This window comes from Poromitra crassiceps (genome assembly GCF_964638095.1).
Source record: "Poromitra crassiceps genome assembly, chromosome: 1".
Taxonomy (NCBI): Eukaryota; Metazoa; Chordata; class Actinopteri; order Beryciformes; family Melamphaidae; genus Poromitra; species Poromitra crassiceps.
Genome location: NC_139623.1, coordinates 85421919 through 85428479, shown reverse-complemented (window position 1 = coordinate 85428479; position 6561 = coordinate 85421919).

Genomic DNA, 6561 nt, shown 5'->3' with positions numbered 1-6561 from the left:
TTGACACACGAGTAGCCCGTTATTATACCGAGCTGTCCTTCAATTTATTCGAAGGTTGTTATTGAGGAATTATGATGATGTCTTGCGCCACAGAATTTGGGCTAAGATAAGAGTTAATTAAAATGATATCTGCCTGGGATGCAACACAAGTCCTGACTATGTGCACAACTTAATGGTTTTTAAATTAAAACCTCTCGCTGACCTCGGCAAAATCTAAGATATGTGGTCTTAATTATAGTCGAGGGGATGGGGGGGCAATCACTTGTACACAAACAACCCCACCGAGTCGATTAAGGTGGCAACATTTGGTGGTGCGGTGTAGTTTTAACACCCTTGTGGCGCTGCAGAGAAGGAGAAGGAATAACAACATCGTCAACAGACGGAGGGAAGAGTCACAGAAACATATTCGCAGCAATCAGCTCGGCGCAATATAGCGTTCTGAGGTTAAAAATAAGACTGCAATCCATTTCAATCCATGTCATGTGCATGATGGTGTCGACCCTCATTGTTCTGCCTACAGCGGGTCAGGTGCACCCGCTGACCTTGCCAGCGCTCCACCACGAGCAAGGTGCCACGCATGCACAAATGACAAATTAGAATGGCATTGTTTGGTGCACAGCCTTCATGAATCATTCTTGATGTGCAAAACACACACGGATAGGGGAGAGGAAAGGAAAGGATAGGGGAGAGGAAAGGAAAATAAATCAACCACTGCCATGCAGCCGTCAGGTTTTCCTATTAGACTCTGTTTTATTGGCCAAACAAGGAATTTGTCTTAAAACAGGCACTCCAAATGAAACAAATAATGCAGAGGAAGGGAATTATTAAAAAGCCTTTAGTAGAGTAGAGTAGAGTAGAGTAGAGTAGTGTAGAGTAAATCTTTATGTATCCCCCCTGGGGCAATTCATATGCAGCATAACAAAAAATTGAATTTAAAAACATACAAGACATAAAACAGTAAAAAGTAGGGATGTCTTAAAACAAGTATGGTTAAAAGGACAGGAAAAACCATGGAAGTTAAAACAGTAAAAGGGGCATGAAGTAGGCTACTATTCAATTCAACAGTTCAGACAGCGAATAGCCTCAGGAACAAAAGAATGGCTGTATCTGTTCCTGCAACAGCTGGGGATCCTATAGACAAGTTTCCTGGGCACTTCCGGTTTGCTTCCGGTCTCGGCCGCGATCGTGTCTGTCGGTTCCGGTGTTTGTGAATACGGAGAAGCGTAACGTACTACCGTAGTAGCCATAGCGACCGCCGAAAAAATGCAAATTTGGGATCATTCTGCGAGTCTCCTATCTAATGAAAGAGTGTCTATCCCACACCCGTTGACAGTGGACACATGGGAAGATAATATGTGTAAATGGCCGAACGTAACTACAGGCAGGATTATAGCGTATTTTGAGGAATCAATGGCGGTGGACGGCAACGCGATGAACTATCTCAAAAGCTCCGAAGCGTCAGCCAGACACAGTCAGTCAGACTAACGTTAGGTTACAGTGACAGTACTCTCCTCTCTCACAGTCAGACTAACGTTAGGTTACAGTCCTCTCCTCTCTCACAGTAAGTCAGACTTAGGTTACTGTCCTCTCCTCTGTCACAGTCAGCCAGACTAACGTTAGGTGTCTCTCCATTCAAAAACAACCCAGTTTGCCTTGATCACTGCAAAACATGACATGCCGTGTGTAGCCTCCACACAATAGGGCTACACATGGTAAATCATGGTAAATACGCAGCACAATACCCGCCGTGGTAAACAGAAGAAGACTGGGATATTAACTTTAAGGCGACTCACTTCTAGACTTGAATGAAATTGTATTCACCTACTATCTGCTCCGTGGATTACCATTTTACAATTTCGGAGACGAAATTGTAACATAGCAACGTTGGTCCACAAACGTTGCTATTTAAAAAAAAAATTGGGAGATCGGGTTGGGATTATAACGTTAGTTTGCCGAGTCGCACCTGGTAATCCAGAAATGGCGTTATGGTAGGCTACCTTTGTCTACTTGTAGATCATCAAGAAACTTTAAATTAATAACGTTAGATGTGTTTAACAGAGCTGTATATCGGGTCTAGCAGCTGATCAGCAGCTCAGACAGCCTCAAACACGAGGTGATTGTCAGCTCTATAATTCGCAAAATAGCAGTGGATGGAAACGCGCACTGTGTTTTGTGACAGCCACGCACTGCACAATGTGTTCCAGAATAACCCATTGTTAATAACGTCTGCTAACGTTAGTGTAGCTGATGTTATCGATCGTTGTAAAAAAGTTTGGATATTTCGGCTGCTGCCTTCTGATGTGCTCGCTGCTGTGGACGTAATGTGGACTTAAACGGAAGCCGGCGACACGAAAGGCTGCTATGGCGCCGCCCTAGGAACGGCCCAGGAAACTTGTCTATACCTGTGCCCAGAAGGAAGGAGGGAAAACTCAGGGTAAAGAGTGTGCTGAGGGTCACGTAGGACACCCTGAGCCTTCCTAAGAACCCTCTTCTTATATAGAAGACAGAGGTCATTCAAGTTACAGCCGGTGATTTTGGAGCTCGTCCTGACATTATGTGGCTAAATAATAAAAAAATGCCAACATGTTTCAACCTTTACAGGTCTTCCTTAGGGCTTAAAATGCAGACAACCCGGGTGTAGCCTGGCCTCACCTGCCAATGCAAACTAGTAGTGCAGTGCATGTCTTACGCAATTTGTCTTGGTGGTTTGAAATTGTCCTGGTGGTTTCCTCCTGTGGCTCATATTAAAACATAACAGCATTATAAAAACACTTGAAGTAGAAATTGGGAATAGGTCTCTTAGTGTTGGGGCGCAAAAGCGCTAATTTAGCGTTTGCGCTCGTTTAACGCCGTGCGCAATGCAAATTGGGGGCAGACACAAGCGCATGCATGTGATAATTGTACTGGGCATAGGCTGCCACATGCCAAAGCAGGCGTTTCAGTGCTAAAATGTGGGGATGGATGGCATTATCTATCGTCAGCAGCGCGCAATTACTTTGCGCTAAGAGCTTTGAAAAGGACCTCTTACGCGCAAATACCTCCCTGCGCTGGGAGCGCACCGCAATCTCCATGCAGCGCAGCACAGTGCAAAAAAGAATTCCTTTTGGATATGTCATTTCGCACAGCCTTGCCATGCCAATACATCAAATTATGCTGCTTATGCTGGTATTAGCAGATAATTCAGTGAGGCAATCAACTATAACTCACTGAGAAACTTTTATCACATCGCAAAGAGGGAAATTAATTGAGAAAACTTGTTGGACAATGGACATACTGTGTAGGCTATTTACCTTCATAACCCGGAGGGTCGTTGGCACCACAGACAATCTGTCATTAAGCTCTCTCTGTCCTCGCACGAGTGAGTAGCCTACACTCTCCCAGCAAACATCGTCTTGACCGCGACATCACCAGACGATAGAATTGTGGTTTGGCATCTACCATCTAAGTCTGACGTTCTCTCCACATTCCTCCAAAGTAACGTTTAGACTGTCACTTCAAAACAAAAAATATTGACCTCATATTGCTTTGAAAACACCACATGTAGGTGTCTTTTGTGTTTTTGTTGAATAAAATGACATTTGATTGACAATTTACCTGTTGTGTGATCAGATACTCACAGTGTGACATGCACTCCACCTGCAATGACGACTTTTATTGAACGCCCTTTTCTTTTTTTAATATGAAAACACGTTTATGTCATATAAGTGCAAGTGTCTCTTGCTATGGGCTTGTATTTATCACAAACTTCCTGAATCCTGTGGTATTGTCCCATTTCTCTTGCCGTAACTAAACGCAGTGTTGTGGGTTTTGGATGTGCTATGCTGTCTGCTAAAGTCACGTTGGTTACATTATCGTAAATGATATAAATATACCTGTCTCATCGCTGGTTGAAATCATGAAACAGAATTAGCGAGGCAGCTAGCCTATCAATGCAACTTCCAGTAGGGACCGTCAAAATGCCAAGTGCTCAATGTTAAGTATCTCTATATATGACCAAATCCGTAGTATTTGTGACTAATTCCGTGGCCTAATGGATAAGACACAGGACTGCGAAGTGGGCGCCGCAGGATCGAATCCCCCATGAGGTGCGATCTTACGTTGTGGGGAAGTAGAGGAATTACGTCGCTAAGATTTCCATTCTGAATATATAATTAGACCCTGACTAGATGTAGTGGTTTGACGTGCAGCAGACGGTTGTTATACGTGAAAATGTTTGCTGGGATCCAAAACAAACAAAAATTCACTTCCTATAATAGCTCTGGAAAACCCCATTACCCACAACCTCTCAGTTCTTAAAGGCACAGCACGGTGTCAATGGTGAATACTGCATGCTCAAAACTGTCCTCTACAGGCAAGGCTTTAATATTGAGATAGTTAATTCACTGTAGATCATTAGAAGATAATGGTTAGCTAGAACTTTGCTCCTTTCCCAGCAAACATCGTCTTGACCGCGACATCACCAGACGATAGAATTGTGGTTTGGCATCTACCATCTAAGTCTGACGTTCTCTCCACATTCCTCCAAAGTAACGTTTAGACTGTCACTTCAAAACAAAAAATATTGACCTCATATTGCTTTGAAAACACCACATGTAGGTGTCTTTTGTGTTTTTGTTGAATAAAATGACATTTGATTGACAATTTACCTGTTGTGTGATCAGATACTCACAGTGTGACATGCACTCCACCTGCAATGACGACTTTTATTGAACGCCCTTTTCTTTTTTTAATATGAAAACACGTTTATGTCATATAAGTGCAAGTGTCTCTTGCTATGGGCTTGTATTTATCACAAACTTCCTGAATCCTGTGGTATTGTCCCATTTCTCTTGCCGTAACTAAACGCAGTGTTGTGGGTTTTGGATGTGCTATGCTGTCTGCTAAAGTCACGTTGGTTACATTATCGTAAATGATATAAATATACCTGTCTCATCGCTGGTTGAAATCATGAAACAGAATTAGCGAGGCAGCTAGCCTATCAATGCAACTTCCAGTAGGGACCGTCAAAATGCCAAGTGCTCAATGTTAAGTATCTCTATACTGTATATGACCAAATCCGTAGTATTTGTAACTAATTCCGTGGCCTAATGGATAAGACACAGGACTGCGAAGTGGGCGCCGCAGGATCGAATCCCCCATGAGGTGCGATCTCGATGTAGCAAAAATCGTTGAATCTGGACACGTTGTGGGGAAGTAGAGGAATTACGTCGCTAAGATTTCCATTCAGAATATATAATTAGACCCTGACTAGATGTAGTGGTTTGACGTGCAGCAGACGGTCGTTATACGTGAAAATGTTTGCTGGGTAAGACCACCCAAATCCCGTTTGCGCAGGCAGTTGGGGGCGCAGATGATTTTGGCACGGCTCTAATTTGCGTCTGCGACACGTGCCGTGAGTGTTTCCACATGCCCGCCGAGAATTGCATCCCCAACATATTTCAGGGCTGTTTTAACTTAGAAATCAGGGAGGTCACATCTACCAGACAATTATATCACTTTTAAACAGTTACATTTCTTTATAAATCATTACAATATGCTCCCATGAGGTGGGGATGCTGCCGGCGCTGGGGTGCAAAACTCGCCATAACACCTGGACACTGGCGCAAGGCGGACTGCTATCTTCCCTGCCTTAAGGCACGCGCAAACAGGTGCGCAAGCGCTAATAGGGGATAGCCCCTGTCGGAAGATAGGTCCCTTGGTCTCTAAGTGGTGTATAAAAAAGAAACGGGACCTGTATCTATATAGTATGCACTTGGTTTTCTGTTGGAGATTTACCCTGACTGTAAGGTCTTTCAATAGAGAAATAATAATAACCATCAAAAGCAGGAATACAGGTCTCATGAAGTTTGAGTAACGCTTTAGAATACAGCCCGCAACGTACAGGGTAAGTACAGCCTAGGGTAACAAAATCTGAACTTAGAAGGTAAGTACGGGGTAACGAAATCTGTACTTACAGGTAAAGTACAAAATCTGAATTTATGGAATAAGGCGGTTATAAAGGGGGACATATAAAGAACTTATACCTTACCTATATTATTATAACTACCGGTATCTATTCTGTTACAGGGTATGTATGACCTATGAGAAATAATCATTTAAATTTCATTTCAATTTTCAATTCCTAAATAATATTTTTTAGGAGAACTTATACTGTAGTTATTCCGTAATTATCAGGTACCTACAGGGGTGCGGGCTGTATGCTAAAGCAAGGTTAATTCCCTCCTACATACATGTAATTACAGTGTAAGTACAGGGGCGCGGGTGAGGAATTTAGGAGAATTACATGACATATGGGAAAGGACCACGGGTCAGATTCGAACACGGGTCGGCCATCAGAGGGACTAAGCCGTAGTGGACGCCCCAGGGTTTGGAGTGTTTTAACAGAGTTCAAAAACAAAGAGAAAGCCTCCAGGCTAACTCTGGGGACAGGCCGGCAAAACTTACGACCATAAAAAAGTAAATGGTCAATGAAACAGACTGAGGTTGTAAGCATGAGGGAATTAACATTGCTTTAGAATACAACCCGTGCCCCTGTAGTTACCCTGTAATTACATGTAACTA